We start from the raw sequence: 17,761 nt of genomic DNA, 5'->3' as shown, positions 1-17,761 counted from the left end.
GCTCATGTAAAGAGGACAGCTGTTCTCAGCTCCAACCTGTTGTTTCCATTTAGGAATGCTGGGTCAGGGTGTCAGGCTCTCCAGTTTTCAAGAGAAGCCAGCTATCCTAATATTGGGGGCAGTTGATTATAGGAGTCTTAAACTCTATAAATTATGGATCAAAATAAAAAAATTTATAGGCCAATTAAAACATAATGATGGCCACATGAAGTTCACAGTTTAAAACATTCAGATAATGGGAAATATTTCCATCCAGAATGTCTAGGAAGACTTGATGGAGGAATTGATGTTTAAGCTGCACCTTTGATAAGGATATGGGCGGAACTGAAGACCTGAGGTTAGAGGCTCAGGGGCAAAATGGCTCAAGATCATTGTTCATACTTTTATTTATTTATTTATTTGAGACAGAGTCTCACTCTGTCTCCCAGGCTGGAGTACAGTGGTGCAATCTTGGCTCACTGCAACCTCCTGCTCCTGAGTAGCGGGGATTATAGGCATGTGCCACCACACCCAGCTAATTTTTGTATTTAGTAGAGATAGGTTTTCACCATGCTAACCAGGTCTGTCTCAAACTTCTGACCTCAGGTGATCTGCCTGCCTCAGCCTCTCAAAGTGCTGGGATGACAGGCATGAGCCACCGCACCCAACTCATACTATTAAAAGTCATAGGCTGGGCGCGGTGGCTCAAGCCTGTAATCCCAGCACTTTGGGAGGCCGAGACGGGCAGATCACTAGGTCAGGAGATCGAGACCATCCTGGCTAACACGGTGAAAGCCCGTCTCTACTAAAAAATACAAAAAACTAGCCGGGCGAGGTGGCGGGCGCCTGTAGTCTCAGCTACTCAGGAGGCTGAGACAGGAGAATGGCCCGAACCCGGGAGGCGGAGCTTGCAGTGAGCTGAGATCCGGCCACTGCACTCCAGCCTGGGCGACAGAGCGAGACTCCGTCTCAAAAAAAAAAAAAAAAAAAAAAAAAAAAAGTCATCTAATTTAGTGGTCCCTAATTTGTCTATACATCACGACAAGCTTGGGGATTTCCCCCACATTTGTAAAATATTTTAAATATTTATTTTTAAATTCTTATGTACCTTCCACAACACGGAGAAACCTTGATACATTATGGTAAGTTAAACAAGTTAGACACAAAAGGACAAAAGTATGATTCTGTTTATATGAAGTGCCTAGAATAGGGAAATTCATAGCGACAGAAAGTAAAATAGAGGTAACCAGGGGGCTGGGGTAGGGAGAAATGGTAAGTAATTGTTTCATGGGTAGACAGCTTCTGTTTGGGATTATGGGAAATTTCTAGAGGTGGATAGTGGTGATGCTTGTGCAACATTCTGGAGGTACTTAATGCCACTGAACTGTACACTTAAAAACTATTGAAATGGTAAAAAAAAAATTAAGTGATGCCTGCATATTATAAACAGAAATGTAATATAGAAATAAGTAAAATTTTAAAAGGATTTTTGTTTTCAACCTGCCTCCAAATGAATATACAATAAACCATCCTTCTTATCAGGAAACACTAAGAATTCATCCCACTGGGTTCTTGCATTCCTATTTTGGGTACTTCATAAGCAACAACTCCAAGTATTTCTATTAAAATTATTCTGGGTTTCATATGGTTTGACTCTTACTCACTGATGTCCCACTGCTCATTTATATGGATTTGGACATAGGATTTAAAGAATTTGGATATAAGAGTGATGATAGGAAGGAAGCTTCATATTTCTTAGAAGAGATAGTCAATGTGACTGTCTTGTATGTGTGTGCAGGAATATGTTTTCAGCATATTGACTTATACAATACTTAATTTTCTGCTTCTTGATTTTTTAAACTAATTACCATAGATGTCTTTCCACTTTGGTACTTATAAATTAGCTCTTCACTTTAAACAGCTACCTGGTATTATACTATATGTGACATATTTTATTTGGTACATCTTCCATTGATAAAAATTGAGGCAGTTTGCTGTATTTCACTATCATAAATTATGCTAGAATAAACTTTTATATATGCATTATAAATGTGCACAGATAATTCATGTAAGTTAATTTCCTAGAAATATAATCACAGTGTTAGCAGGTATGACAATTTAAATGCCAATAAAATTTGCCAAGTGGTTCCGCAAAGAGATTATACCAATTTTTACTTCCACCAAAAGGCTTGTAGAATTTCAAAGGCTTTTTAGACTCCCAGAGCCCTATTTCCAGAGATTTTGATGCAGTAAGTCTGACTTAGGGTTTGGAAATAAATATTATGTTAAAACTCTACAGATAATTCTAATACTTGCCTGCTTTTGGACCTACTGATCTAAATACAAGCTCAAGGTTAAATTATTATCTAATTGCAACTGAAATCTGAAAACTACAGAACATTAGTGATAGAAATTATAGAACTCTTAAGTAAATGGAAGGAGATACCATGTTCATGAAATAAAAGACCTAATAATGCAAAGATTCCAGTTCTCCTCAAGTTGGTAATCCCTAGTTAAAGAAGAATGAAGGGAGGGAAAGGGAGAGAGGGTGGGGCAGAGGAAGAATAAAGGAAAGGAGAGGGAGAGGAAAAGAGGAAAGAAAAGAGGGAGGGAGAGAAAGAGAATAAGCTAATTCCTTAAAATAAACAAAACTGGAGAAATTATATAAGCATATGTTAAAACTGATCACAAAGCTATAGTAATTAAGGACAGTGTGATATTGGCCCTAAATACGCAAAAACAAACAAACACAAAACACAGCTATGGAAAAGCAGATTACAAACTACACATGTCCTGTCATTGATGGATGACTAGGATGACAGTATAGTAGAGAAAGGATGGCCTTTTCAATAAATGATCCCAGAACAATTGAATTTCCACGTGGGAATTTTGAGCCCCACCTCTTACCATACACACAAACAAAATCCTGATAGACTCTGGGTCCCAATGTAAAATAATAGAGATATTAGAAAGTTACATATGAAAGTGTCTTTATGACCTGCAGATAGAGGTTTCTTAAGAGGACACAAAATATTAACCATTTTTTAAATTATAAAGTGGACTATATTAAAATTAAGATGCTTTACTCATCAAAATACACCATTAAGAGGGTAGAAGGGCAGTGCCAGGGTGGGGAAAGATGTTTGCAATAAATATATCTGACAAAGTACTCATAAACAGAATATATAAAGAATAGCTACAAAATAATATGAAAAGAAACCTCAACATTAAAAGTGGGCCAAAGATTTGAGCAGACCCTTCATATAATAGGATATCCACATGGCCTATAAACATAGGTAAGGTTGTTCAATTTCATTGGTCAAAGAAATGCAAATTAACACAATAAGGTGATACCTTCCTGCACCAACAGAATGGCTGAAATGAAAGAGATATAACACCAATACACACTAGTGGGAGCATAAATTGGTACAGCCTCTTGGTAAAATTGTGTGGCAATATCTACTAAATTCAATCACTGCTGCACTCCTCTGAATTACTGAGGAAGATTCTCTTTATGCCATTTATTTGCAATTATTATCTATTGCCTTGAAAAACAATGGTTGGTTTTTCACATACGCATTCTCAATTCCCTGCCCAACACTTGAACCTTCTTGGAGTAAGAATAGCATCTCTGAGCACCGAGTAAAAACATAAAAGTATCTGTTGAAGATGCAGCTGACTTACACTGTAGGTCAGAGTTTATTTGTATGTTACCGAAAAACCACAAATGCCCCAAGAAATCTGATTCATTGTTTCTTTTTAAATATCTTCTACATATTAAAGTGTGGATGTCTTATATTTTAAACAATTTGCTATAATCCAATTTCTGGGAATTTATCCAGAGAAATATTTTCATTTATTTATTTGTTTATTTATTTAGAGTCAGAGTTTCACTCTTGTCACCCAGCTGGAATACAATGGCGCAATCTCAGCTCACTGTAACCTCCGCCTCCTGGGTTCAAGTGATTCTCCTGCCTCAGCCTCCCGAGTAGCTGGGATTACAGGGGCCCACCACCACACCCAGCTTATTTTCGTATTTTTAGTAGAGACAGGGTTTCATCATGTTGGCCAGGCTGGTCTCAAACTGCTGACCTCAGGTGATCCACCTACCTCGGCCCCCCAAAGTGCTAGGATTACAGGTGTGAGCCATCGCGCCTGGCCTCATTTATTTATTTACCAAAAACTATGCTAGGCACAGAGGGTACCTAGTTAGTGGTACTAGATGAGTGGGCTAGATGAGCGGTAGATCACCCAGGCAGGTGTGCAGTGGCAGTCTGGCATGAACCCCTCTCTCCACCATCAATAATATTCACCTTTCTACATGCATTCAGTGAATATCCATGTACCTAGACTCTGAATATCTATGCTAGGCCCTGAGCTATACAGGAGGAAAACATGGGGAATTTCCTGGCAAATACTCTATGCCCTGAAGGAGACCTCAAGCTCCCTGGGACACAAGACATGTGCATACTCAAATGTGCACACACAAGCACAGGTGAGTAGGAAAGAACAGAACTATCTATGTCTGCCTCCTGAAGGCCATGGTCTTCACATTATTAAAGTGATTGCTAGCCACTCCTAGAAGCCAGTGTACCAAATGATAGCAGATGGCATTGACTCTTGTCCCTTTCCAGTTTAATTTAACTGCGTTTTAATATTTTCTAATAGTAAAAGTATCTGCTTAGGGTAGAAAATTTGAAAAGTACACAAAAACGTAAGGAAGTAAGAAATAAACCCATGTACAACTTTTTCATTTAAGGAGGGATCCGTATTAATATTTCAATAAACTGTTTTAACTCTGTGTCTTTTTTCTTACATAGTTGAGATGAAACTGCATATACAACTTTTTACTTTGTTTTTCCCAACAGTTTATGATTGGTATTTACTAATATCATTAAACATTTCCTAAACGTCATTATTTAGGCCAGTATGATAGTACATTAGATGAACACCTACTCTGTGCCTGATGCTGTGTTAAGTACCATAGCAGCAGTGAGGGCTAATGCTAGGGAGTGCTAACCACTTTTCTAAAAGCTGGAGAAAGGGAGTATTTCATTCAATCCTTACAACTTTATGAGATGAGTAATATTACTAATTCTGTCATTCAGAAAAAGATAAAAGTCCTCAGTTACAAAACTGTAAGGCAGTTGCCCAAAGTCACAAAGGCAGTAAAGGCAAGAACTAGGATATGAACCTAGAAAATCTGACTTAAAACCGACCTACCTGACTACTATTATTATGCTGCTTCCCCTGAATGCACAGTAATGGCTGACACCTCTTGACAATAAGCCATATGCCAGTCATGCAGCTGAGCCCTTTACCTACATTAACTTATCTAATTCTCAGTGTCATTCAATTACTCTCACCTTTTTACAGATGAGAAAGCTGAGTCCTAGAGAGGATAGATAATGTGCTTAAGATCACACAGGTAGGAAGTGGCAGTCCCAAGTCTGAACCCCAGGTCTCTGACTCCTGCTCCCGACTTAACTATTCTTCTCTACTAAGACATAAAACAGTCTCATAGCCAAGTCCAATGTCATGAATATTTTCTTGTTTCTTCTAAGACATTTACAGTTTGAGCTTTTACATTTAAGTCTTTGATCCATTTCAAGTCAATTTTTGTATTTGGTATAAGGTAAGGGTCCAACTTCATTCTTTTGCATGTGGATATTCAGTTTCCCTAGCACCATTTGTTGAAAAGACCATTCTTTTACCCATTGAATGGTCTTAGTACCCATGCCAAACCTTATCATATACATGAGGGTTCAATTTCTGGGCTCTCCATTCTATCTCGTTGGCCTACATGTTTCTCTTAATGACAGTACCACACTGTTGTGATTACCATAGCTTTGTAATAAGTTTTGAAGTCAGGAAGTATAAGACCTCTAACTTGGTTAGTCTTTTTCAAGATTGTTTTGGCTATTTGGGGTCACTTGAGATTCCACATGAGTTTTAGGATGAGTTTTTCTATTTCTGCAAAAAAATAAAAACTAAATATTGGAATTTTGAAAGAATCCACAATAAAGACATGCAAATTGATCATCATAATAAAATGTTTTGAGTGTTGGGAGCCATTAATCTCCCCCCCACCGCCACTAAACTGTAAGCACTTTAAGGGTAACAATTTCATGTTTGTATCTCCCACACAATCTAGTATTGAATCATGTACTGGGTGGTACTCAAGTAATGTCTCTGAATGAACCAGGATTACACAGCATCACATGCTTCTTTCCTTGTCTTATAAGAACCGAGATGTTTTAAGAGCTGAACAAAATGAACTAAAAATAAACAGATTTCTTTTTTTATGAACACACTTCAGATTTCTCAGTAAAGTAAAACAAAGTTGAATCCTGGCTGGCACAAACATGCCAAAATTTCCACAATTATGTAAGAGCTACAGCAGATGCAAAATAAAATGTGGTTTTTCTTCCCCCTACAGTTTAAAACAAGTAGAATCTCTCCCCTTTCCTGCCCCCTTCATCCAGTTATAGCTTAATAAAATCTAAGGATGATATATACAAAGCCTGGCCATCAGGAATAAGTGGTTTATTATTTCAGAGGCTATATTACCAGCTGCATGTTTATTGTAAATGCTCAGAATTGGACATGGTTTATTCTATTTATAGCATTAATACTATTTTTTAAGTTCAAATAAACTAAACAGATCGAAGAATTGAAGTTCGCATAGTAATATTGTTATATAATATAAAAGGTATGAAATATAAATCTCTTCCTTCCTTCTGTGGAGCCTAATGAAACTGCCAGTTGTTTATTTTAGCACAAGACACTCTTGGCCTGCAGAGCACAGGAAAGACTGAAGAAAAGCTTGCTTTGATGCTTCTAGAATTAACCCAAGAGGCCTTATAAACCAAGATAGCAAAACTGCCCTTCTGCCAGCCCAGGCTCTGTCTCCACTCTGCGTCCTTCTCTTGGCAAGTAAAACTCCTAGAGCTCATGAAGGAATAGCCCACCAGTGATATAAGGGGAGATAATTCACTTTTACATAGGCCAGGAGTGCTCAACCTTTATGGGACCCTGACATCTTTGAAATCTAATGAAATATAGGAACTCTGATCCCTCACCCACAGCCAAATACAAACGTATTAGCAAAATATGGCATGTGATCTCAAGAGGTTCCCAAAGCAGAACCTTTAGACCATTAGTGTCATCCTTGTGCTAGATGTAGTGTTAAGTGAATAAATACAATGTGAAATACCTTCATCTGGCAAGTGAGGACGTTTGGATCCAAAGGTTAAAGGGAGATATTATAGGGTGACAAGTTTACCAGTTTTAATGGATTTGCCAGGAAGAGAGCCTCACAGATGGAAAACCTAGGGACAGTGAAGAGACTTGCCAAGCCACTGTGTAGTAAAGAATTTGGCCTTGCCTCTCAGTTTCTGGGCAGTAACCTATGTCATACCCAATAGGAATTTCCTTGGTTAGGAAGGAAGCTGGCCACTGCAGAAACATCAACCATGTGCCTTAGAGTAGAGGCTCTGGGTTATGCAGTTGACCTGGAGGCTGAGATCAAGCAAGCATGTGGGCAATCAATCAATCATAACTACATAATGAAGCTCCAATAAAAATTTCAGACACTCACGTTCAGGGGAGTGTCCCTGGATGGCAATACTCCATGCATCCTGTCACACCTCAATACTCGGAGGAAAACATGGCCCTAAAGACAATGGAAACTTTGCATTTGAAATGTTCTCAGACTCTGCTGTGTGTTTCTTCCTTTGGCTGATTTTGATATGCTTCCTCTCTCTGTAGTAAAGGGTAACTATGATTACAATAGCTTTCAGCGTGTTATGTTTGTTCTCTTAATTATCAAACCTGAGGGTGTTCCGGGGAAACATCATGAAGCTGCAATTGGTGTCACAGGTGACAATAGTCTTGGAACTGTTCAATCCAACTTTGTTGTTGGAGCCAAACTCCTTGATGTTGGGTGTCAGAAGTCCTCAGTTTGGCTAACTCTGGGTAGCTGCTTTCAAGCAGAACCCAACCTTGGCAATCAGATCCCCAAGGATTGACTGGTAAGCTGTAAGAGAATTTCTAGACACACTGCCCTGGGGAAAAGCTAGCTATAGGAAACCACCTGGTCTCCTGATGTGGAGCAGTGGGGTGGAACCTCCAAACCATCAAAATCCAGATAAGTCAATGCCTTACTTAGCCGTTCCCATGCAGAAGCTACTTGGTTAGCCTCTCTCACTCACATTTACCCCAGCAAGAGTGGAAAGAAACTTAGCAAAAATGGAAGCACGGGTGCAGCTGAAGCCCAGTCTTGCTCCCTAGAACAGGCTTACACTAGCCTCACAGTTTCTAGGGCCAAGGAAACGCCCTTCTAAATGAGCACCAACTGACACATACTGTCCCTTCAGTACTGGGGGAACATTTGGTTCTGAGTTTGAATTGACTGATGAGATCATAAAAAGAGCACAGAGCATCCAAACTACTAAGAAGGGTTGGCCTTTTTTATAGGCACATCCATTCTTATTACTGATTGAGAAAGAAAACCAGGTGACAAATGTCTAGTCAACAAGATAAATCAAGTAAGCTATAAGATGCCTTAGAAGGGTGGAGAGGCAGGTAATTGTCTAACTCTTTTCAACAGCCTTTTCTTTCATCTCTCCTTTCCTTTCTCCCAAACTAGCATGAGAATCGAAGCTAGAAATTAAGTAGAAATCAATACCATTCTACTCCTTCCTAAAGTGCTCTTGAGAATGCACATTCATTAATAAATGCATACTGAGCACCTCATGTGCTTGAAATACTCTGCTGGGTCCTATGAGATTGGGGGAGCTTTGGTTCAAGACTTTAAGACAGGGCCCTGCTTCGAAGGACTCACGGCGTGGTAAGGTAAATAGGACACATACACCTGGGAATATAAGAAAAGCAGGATACAGTGGAGACCATATGGAATATACCAAACAAATGAATAACAGCTTATGGGAATTCAAAGGAGAGAGATTTCACTTCCCTCTGAGGTGACCAGAGGAAGTACTAGGTTTTAAATGGAGGACCTAGTGTTTTAGGTCACCTAAGAAAAACCAAATCATGATCACTACAAAGAAATAGCATTGACTAGATGAGAAGAGACTTTGGATATGAGGACTCTGGAGAGATGAAAAGAAAAGAATGAAGGAAGTAACTTTATTTTCACCACAGTTGCCCTAAGACAATTGAGACCAAAACTCTGAAAGGGCTAGATCTTATCATCCTGAGGTTTTTACAGTCAGAAAGCAGGCACAGCATGATTCGAACAACCGAGGGGCTTGTCCAAGATCACACAGGGAGGAAGTGGCTGACTGGTGATTCCAATTCAGGCCTGTTTAACAGAAAAACAGACAGCAAGTCCAAAGTGCAGTGCCATAGCACTGGAACAATCTCAGGGATGGCCCAGGATCCAGGAGGAATGAGGAGAGGGATCCAAGAGGGGCAAGGAGAGGGAACAAAGAGGGGAAAACAACATCAGGGAGAAGCCTCAGAGGCAGCAGCAAAGCCTCAAATCAAATCAGGCCAGGTGGACACTGGCAATCAGGATTTTAAACAAACTGCCTGTTCGTGGCAGGAAGTGAGGGTAGGACTGGGGGCTGTGACCCAGCTCTGCAAGTAGATATCACAGCCTAGATAAAGACTTTGGCAATGGGCTCAAGTGACCAAGAAACAACACACCCACCCAAAGCAGCAGTTCCATCACCTGACAGACAGGGATGGAGAGACTACTGGCCCATGGGAGCTGACAACAAGTTCTGCAACTTCAGTGGAGCTGAGACTTCTATAAATCCAACTTGCCCATGAGTGGATCTAACTCAGAGAGCCAAATATGGCCAAAGAAGGGAGAAATGGCACCGGTCATGGGAATTCCCTTAAAACTTGAAAGTCCCTTCTTCAGGGTAAACAGAGGGAAATACTCGAGGAGCCAAACAGTAATCATGTGAGGGAATTCAATGCTATTAAAAATACAGAACAGTGAAAAACATGGCTGGGAACCTAGGATCAGAAGGATGCTCATTTAAACACTGGGAAGTTCTTCTAGACTAATACTATCCCATTAAACTTTCTGAAATGGTGTAAATGTTCTGTATCTGTTGTTGCTGTCCGATATGGTAGCCAGTAGCGCATGTGGCTATTGAACACTCGAAATGTGGCTAGTAGTGGTTACCTTATTGGACAGTGCCCCTCCAGGACAAGCAGCATATATAAACAGATTATTTGGAGAGGCCATAATCAATCTAAATGAAGGTCACCCCAAATTGGTTTGGATAAAGTTGATGATAAATCCTTGAGGGGACATTAGTGGGAGTGTGTTATTGGCTGGCTAAGGCTTCCTCTCTGAGATGTGTACTTAGGTGTGCACAGCCATGTCCTTCTGGAGTGTGGGTCTCTGCCTCTGGGAGAGATTCCTTGCTGGGCCAGATGGACAGAGGTAAATCATAGGCTTTTATGAGCATATGAAGTGTTTCCTGCGTTTTTCTTTGATCTCACTACCCCCACCAAGGCAAGGGAGCCAGCAGGGGGATTCCTTATATTCTCACTACTACCTAAAAGGAAGTTATACTTTCTGGACTTGTTCTTGTGGAAACATAATTTTAAAATTCTGTCCCTGATACACATCTAAAGTAGTTACTAGGCTTAGACACTGAAGCTATATCTCTATATTTTTTAAATAGAGGAATAAATGTGACCTATATATGTCCATAAGCAGCTTCCCCTTCTTCCACGAAGAGCCCAAGAAACTGACTGGCATGCCCAGGAAGATTCTGGAAACTACCAAGAAAAGCACTGGGAACTCCCCACCCAGGCTCTAGGGCTCCCCGCATGGTTTCCACGATTCTGCCACTCTTTACTGTAAAGTAATTCAGGAAAAGCTAGGAATACATGCAGCATGAATTCAATCCTAGCAGAATTCTTATCTTCTGAAATTCTACTCAGATGCAATTAGGAAAAAATAGTAAGGTGGGGAGTAGAATAAATAGAGGAGATGAAGCCAGCCTCACCAGAAATAATTTGCTGAGAAAAAGAGAGAAGCAGTATAGTCACATATATGGATGCTGAAAGACCATAATTTGTTCTCAGTATCTGTGAGTCCTCTTAAGCCTCAGTCTTCTTGTCTGTAAAATAGAGATAAAGTACTTACCTCAAAGGGGATAATTCTGAATCAAGAGATTTAATGACCAAATGTAATATGTAACCTTACTTGGATCCTGATATGAGAAAGACAATTGAAAGATACTTCTGAGACAATCAAATTTTGAAGATGAACTGGATATTAGATGATACCAAATAATTGTGTTTATGTTTTGAAGAAAATGTCCATATTTTTCAGTCATGCTGAGATAGAGAGGTAACATAGGTTCTGGAATTTGTTTTAATATTCTTACCAACGAAAGAGGGAGGGAGAGAGGAAGGGAGGGAAGGTAAGGAGGGAGGGAAAGAGGGAGAGAATGGAGGGAAGGAGAGAGGGAGAGAGAAACAAACAGGAATTATAGTTTTGAAATGCTTCTTTTCAGCTCCATCCACTGTAAACAGCCAATTTATCCAAACCCTCCTTCTCTGGAACATGACGCCACATTTAAAACCCAAACCTTCCTAAAATGTTCTCACATGAACCACACAAGATGCTTGCTCCTGGTGGGGGCTACCTATAGGTATTACATATTCTCAAATCAATCATTTGACATTTTTATAGCATCACAAAATCTACACCTTCGCTCCAGCCTAAATCAACAACAAAGCATCAGCCAAGACTGCATATATTACAGAATCCTTGTAAATCAGCAGTTGCCTTTAGGCTCGAGGGGCCTCCAAATTTGACCAGCTGTTCAAAACAGTAAAATCTCATTAGTTCAATGTTCAAGCACTCACCAGTGAGACCTACTTCAAAGTCAGGAACACTCTGAAACCGATGAGAGAATAACCAGGAAACTTCTGTATTTTTAAGTTAATTAACAAGCTGAGAACTTGATTTCCTGTCAACAGGAAAAAAGGGATAGCATGCTATTACAATTTTTTTTTCTTTTATTCTTCTTCCCTTTCCTCTCTATGATGAGACACCTTTTTCCTAGTAGAAAAGAATTGATAGGATTCTGCTTCCTACAGTCAAGGTGAGAAACCAGATGGTAAAAGCTATTTATATAAGCTTGGTGTTGACTTTTTTGATCCCTAAAAATTTGAATTAGTGATCATGTTGACATGGGCACCAGGATAGACAGAAGTAGCATTATCTTTTATCCTAGCTGAACAATGTTATGGAAGGTTGTTTACTGGCATTTAAGTAAAATCCATTATACACTAGCCACCTTTCTTAAACACATGTCAGGAAGCACTGAAATGGCTGTTGGCAAGCGTGTTGTGGACCAAATCTGTCCTGACATCAGATGGTGAAAAAACAAGAAGAAACTGAGGATGTAATGAGTTTATTTATTGTTGTGGTTTTTAGTTTTACTTGCTTGGGGCAGAGAGATAAAGATGAGAGAAGCTATACCAAGCCATGTTAACTCTCTGATCCTTGGCTGAGCCAGGCAAGAGATGCCACCTCAGGCTGTCATTTAGCACCAGATGTTTTCATCACTTTGTTGATGGTCTATATAGATCCAAAGTGTGTGACAAATATGCAGGTTTTTATTTGCCTGATGAGAAGGTTCTGGGCAGCATGGTGGTGGTCAGTGGCATTGAGGAAGACAGGAGGTAGAAGGTAGTGAGTGTGAGTGTATCACCCACTGTTTGCCCATTAGAAGCTCCTGTATGGAACATGTCTGTCAGTATAGCAAAGCCCACTGATTGGAAACAAACTCTTGGGCCAAGATTTGGTAAGGGGAGTCCAGCTGACGTATTAAGGAATGGGGGCTCACACCTGGCTAGACCAATAAATTTTTCCCCAAAGTGTGCATGCTGTCATGTTGGAGCACGCCCAACCTGTTCTTAAGTCTTGTCTTTTTGACATTTTGTTTTTATCTTACTAATGCATTCCCCCTCTCTCAGCTTTAAAAATGAGGAGAATAAAAGGGCTACCAGTAACCTTGTCATTGTACCTATTTTGTTAAAGAATCATATCACTCTCAGATTATTTTCCTGGTGCGTTTTGAAAGGGAAGCTTATTGACAGCAATATGTTTCTATTCAACATTGCCCTACTGTTACAGGACTTCACCAGACAGAGTTTCATGGGAGGAGTAGTTTGACACCTTCTAAATCATTAGTGTAAGAATCATGCTTTCACATCATCAATGCTCAATAGATATTTGTTGGCTGAATGAATAAATGAAATAAATCTATTTTACCTGCTGTTTGGTGGCAAAGGAAAAGCTACCTCCTGTCAGATTCACAAGGTCACGTCTGAAATTAACTTCTCTAAGACTTTTCTGCATTCCTTTCCATGTTTCTCTGATATGATACAATTCTTGCATCTTCTAAAGGTAGTTTGACTACCCATTTGTCACATAGATTCCAAACACATTAACCAAAAAAGGGATAAGCAGGAATCATGCTGTGATTATTTTATATTTTAAAACAAAACAAAACAAAAACGAAAACAAAAAACACCAAACCAACCACAGAAAGCCACTGTCTAAGAACTTAGCTGACAATTTCTGTAGTGCAATCGGCTCTCACTGGTAAATCTTCTCAATTACCAGAATGGTTTTGGAAACCAGACCAGAGACAACATTAACATGCAAAATGCTGCCAGATTCTCACACAAGTTTTTAACATCACCCTCCATATTTGGTACAGATGAAATGGTAATTGGAATCCTGTGGAAAATATGAATAGTGGGGTCACAGATTTTTCGTTGCTTCTCACATATCCCTCCGCATTCTAGAAGGGAAGGAAATGGCTTATGTAATGTTATGCTAGTGTGAAATGACTATTGTTTCGAAGTTGGTGCTAACCACCTAAGGCAGGTCGGGGTGTGGATCTGGCTTTCCAGCAGAGGGAACCGCGGAAGTCATGAGTGCCTTATGGTTTGTTCCTCTTCCAGTATCCAACGCGAACTGAGCAGCAGCGGCACATAACAAAAACACTTCCAAAAACCTGAGGTTCTTCTCTCCTAGCCCAATGATGTGCTTAACAGGAAAGAGGAAATGAAATTAAATGAAAACAGGTTTCCAAAAACATTATACTTACTGGCCAAATCAAAGTCCAAAAAAATGTTAACAGCCCATGATTATATCCTTGGTAAGGGACGATCCAAAACATAATCCATCAGGAAAAAGACAGTCGAGTCCAAGATATTCCTTGAGAGGGAATCCCAGTAGTACACGAAGTAGCTCCAACCTTCCCCACAGCAGGAAAGAGCAGTCCCTCTCCCTCTCGATCTGGTACATGAATCTACCATGCCAAAAACCCATTACAAAATCAGCTCCCCAGCTTGGAAAAATGAGAAGGGCCTAGCAGAGTAGGCGTGCAGCTCTGCGCCCTAAATGTGTCCTGCAGCCATCTAAGGCAGTTTAACATTTGGTCACTAAGCTTTCAGGGCGCATGCTTCCAGACTGGCAAGGCACTCCAGAAAATGAGTTGACATTTTTTCTAACATGCTCACTCTGCCATGGCTAATATTATGTCATCACCCATACACTTAGGCTCTGGCATGTATTTGTTCACCTGGATCCTGCCAGTCATTTGAGCAATTAGCATTTTTCTTTGTGTATGCTTATTTCCCTAGGCATGTCTCAGCTTTTCTGCCTCACAAGTACCATTCTGTGGCTTCTACTGCTCCATGCATCTTTTCATCTGTTACATAAAGTTTCTCCTCCAAATTTATGTAGATCCGAAAAATTGAGTCATGTGGCACCACAGATTTACCATGAGAAAGTTAAAGTCTCAGTTCCTTCACCAGACACTAATTTGGAGTGGGTTAGTGTGGAAGAAATTAAGTGTTTATTTTTTCAGTTTGTCATATTGACAAAAGAGTAATACAAATACACACATTATATAGGTTTGTGCCTGAGCTTTGAATGATTTAGAAATCCTACCATTTCTTCAATTTGTCTACTGAAATGAGTTGTAGGAATAAAAATCCATTTTAATCAGTCATACTGCCTTATTTAAACTTCTCATTAATATAGTTAAGAACTTCCTTTAGATGCATCCAGACCCTATATATTTAGAATTCCTTCTTTCCTTCCTTTACACTCTAGACAAGTTACCTGTGATACTTTTATGGGACGAAGATTTAGAACTGCTTTCCTTTAAAACCTAACATCTCTTACATCATTGTCCAGATTCAAATTGTCCATTATTGTATCCATTTATTCAGCTAATATTAAGTGCCTATCATGTGCAAGTTTCTCTGCTAAGAGCTCAGAATATAAATATAAATCAGAAATCTTATGCTCAAGAGACTTAGATTATTAAGAAAAATAATATGAATAATCATAATGCAAGATAAGAAAGGCAGATATGGGAAATACAGATAATTATGCTAGGGCAGTTCAGAGAAATACTTAGATAAAGGAACTTCAGAGAAAGTTTCTTGAAGTCATTTTTAAGATCGAAGAATGAGTTCACAAACATATACATGTGGTGCACATATATTACCACATTGCATTTTAAAAATTTGTCTATTTTGTCTCTGTCATGACACAGCAAGTTCCTTAAGGGCAAGGGACACTGTTTTGTCCACATTATGAATTTTTCCTAATACCTAGACAACAACTGGGATGTGCTCAGTAAATGTTTATTGAATGCATAACTTTATTAATAATTAATTTTGTCATGGGGAGAACTCCAGGCAGAGGCCATAGATAGCAGTTGATTACAGACAGATTCTTTTGATTCCATTATTTGGCAAATACAGAATCTTTCAGCTATGAAAAATAAAGCAGTATGTTTCTTGATCCATTTTAAATTTTATTTTTATTTGAAACAATCTTCTTTGTCTTCTCCCCATGTCCTGTTCCCTGAATTTGTTGGGCGTGCCTGCATATTCTGAGAGTAACAGGGCTCAGGGTAGAAATTTCATTTTCTCACCCCAGTTCCTTAGCACCTTCCTGGCTGAGTGGGGGCTTCATTCATGGTCTCTCGAAAATGTGGGAATGTTTCACCAAGGCTACACTGAGGATTAACCAAACTCAGGCAAGTGTTTGGAGAGATTTAGATGAAGGTCCCCCTGGACCCACAAGGTATTAATTCAGTGGAATGTTTAGAAAATCATGCAGCTTGGCTCAATTCTTCAAACTTGTGAGGCTGTGTTTTGGAGTTATTGCTATGTTCCCGTTTCTAGCAGATCATAGTCCATTACCATTCACAGCATGGGAAAAGACTTAGGGAAAAAAGGAGAAAACAAAGCCTGAAGCCTGCATCACTTCAATATCTGTGTGTGTGCATGTGCGTGTGTGTGTATTGTAGGGGTGGGTGATTGGGAAGAGTGTGCTAAATAACTAGAAGAAAAGTGAGATCCAAAGAGGTTCAGGGTAGATAAAAGAAAAGAGACCCTTCTCCCATTTTATAGACAGCCTAGGACTGAATCTTTGTTTCCCATTTCCTTTATTCTCAGTATTGTTTATATAAGTTAAATGATAGAGAATACCATTTTTAAAAGATTCTTAATAAATGCATTTAATTATGTTTGAGAGGTGATTAACATTTAGGCAAACATTGTGATCTCAAAGTCATTTTAATTAAAGATCTTCACTTTTTGAATCATGGGGAGTGCCTGGGAATGGCATTTTCTTGACAGCTCTTAACAAAGGCCTATAACACACTTTATATACAATTACATGTACAACTTAGTATGTTCATACTTATGAACTATTAGATACTCACTAACACCCTAGAAGGGTCATAATCCTCATGTTTTAATCCACATTTCACAGATAAAGAAACAGACTCTAGCAGAATAACTTGATTTCCATTAACTAATTAGCCACTTTCTAAATGTTTTTTCATTTAATCCTTACACCAGCCCTACAAGAGAAGTGCTAACATCCCTCATTACAGATTATTTCTTCGAATTAGAGAAAGCAGGTACTTTCCAAAGTATGACAGAATTTGTAAAATGGTGACTCTACTTAGTTAAACTGGCCATTAGAACATCGATGCTGTTCTTTAATCGCATTCATTTATTCATTCAACAACACCTGCATTGGGTGCCTACTATGCATCAAGTACTGTTCTACCTACTATATATCAATACATTGTGGTGTTTACATGTTCAAAATAGAGATAAATGAACTATACTCCATGTGTACATGTGTGTATACATACCTACTGGTGCTCTATTTCTGTGAACCACCAGTTTCACCAGGACTTAATTTCACAAGTGGAAATAGCTTATATGTTTTGACTACATCAAGCACTGCTCAAGGAGCTGCGATAGCCACTGCCAAGATTTTTCCTGCACAGTTTAGTCAGAATCCAACAATTACATCTTGCAAGAACCACCTCCAGAGCCTTAATGGCTAAATGTGGCTTCTTAACCCACAGTCAGTCTCAGAACCCACTGTTAGACAGGATAAATCAGTGGTAAGGCTAAGGCTATTCATATTAAATTGTATCTATTTATGTTTTGTCGATGGTCTGAAGAATTTGATGATCCTGATCTTGAACTTAATAAAATAAAATGTTGATATTTTTGTGTAAGAATGCATGGTATTATATAGAAATGATTCGTTTACAAGGTTGTATGCAATTCAGCCATCAGCTGTCTCTAAGGGAATTTGGAGAGCACTACACTACCATTCAAATATTTTCTTTCTTTCTCTCTGCCCCTACTTTTAATGTTAATTGATTTGCTCCATGAAATGCCCTGTAAAGTGGCCAGATGTTGTAAGAGAATCTTGATA

Source organism: Macaca mulatta, chromosome 8 (assembly GCF_049350105.2).
Source record: "Macaca mulatta isolate MMU2019108-1 chromosome 8, T2T-MMU8v2.0, whole genome shotgun sequence".
Classification (NCBI taxonomy): domain Eukaryota; kingdom Metazoa; phylum Chordata; class Mammalia; order Primates; family Cercopithecidae; genus Macaca; species Macaca mulatta.
This window is presented reverse-complemented; position numbering follows the sequence as displayed.